The sequence below is a fragment of the Otolemur garnettii genome, unplaced genomic scaffold, assembly GCF_000181295.1.
Source record: "Otolemur garnettii isolate 467f Iridium unplaced genomic scaffold, OtoGar3 scaffold00315, whole genome shotgun sequence".
Lineage (NCBI taxonomy): Eukaryota > Metazoa > Chordata > Mammalia > Primates > Galagidae > Otolemur > Otolemur garnettii.
The window spans coordinates 310,131-310,980 of NW_003852710.1; the positions used below are offsets into that span (position 1 = coordinate 310,131).

Genomic DNA, 850 nt, shown 5'->3' on the forward strand with positions numbered 1-850 from the left:
TTTTTTTTTTTTTTTTGGAGACAGAGTCTCAAGCTGTCATCCTGGGTAAAGTGCCGTGGTGTCACAGCTCACAGCAACCTCAAACTCTCAGGCTTAAGCAATTCTCTTCCCTCAGCCTCCTAAATAGCTGGGACTACAGGCGCCCACCACAATGCCCAGCTATTTTCTTTGTTAAGGTTGTACTTGTTGTTTTAGCTGGCCCAGGCCGGGCTCAAACCTGCCAGCCTTGGGGTATATGGCCAGCGTCCTACCCACTGAGCTACAGGTGCGGTCCAATTTTATTTCTTTCTAATACAATTTTGTTTATTTCTTTTCTTTTGCTAGACTTGGAATTGGATTGCTCTCCCTTTCCCAGTTCTTTAAGATTATTCATCAAGTTGATGGATGTTCTGTTTTTTGGATGTGAGCATCTACTGTGATAAATTTCCCTCTTAGAACTCAAGATACCTGAGTATCCCATAGGTTTTGATAGCTTGTGGCTTTACTGTCATTATGTTGAGGAATCTACTGATTTCCATCTTTATCCAGCTGTTGCTCACCATAAGGTTGTTTAGTTTACATGACTTTGTATGGGGATGAAGGTTTTTGTTGGAGTTGAGTTCTATCTTTATTCTCTTGTGGTCTAAAAAGATACAAGGTATCATTTCTATTCTTTTAAATTGGTTAAGGTTTGATTTGTGCCCTATGATATGATCAATTTTGGAGTATGAGCTGATGAGAACATATACTCAGTAACACTGGGGTGGTATGCTGTATATATGTCTGTTAAGTCCAGTTGTTCTAGGGTCATGTTTAAGGCCATTCTTTCTTTGTTTACTTTCTGTTTAGAGGATCTGTCCTATTCTGTCAT

General features: G+C 39.8%; 1 protein-coding gene across 3 annotated transcripts in view; it reads right to left on the bottom strand.

The window, feature by feature from the left end:
• Positions 1-850, bottom strand: part of MARCH8 (membrane associated ring-CH-type finger 8) — a 158,969-nt gene that overhangs the window by 100,773 nt on the left and 57,346 nt on the right. The window lies entirely within an intron of this gene.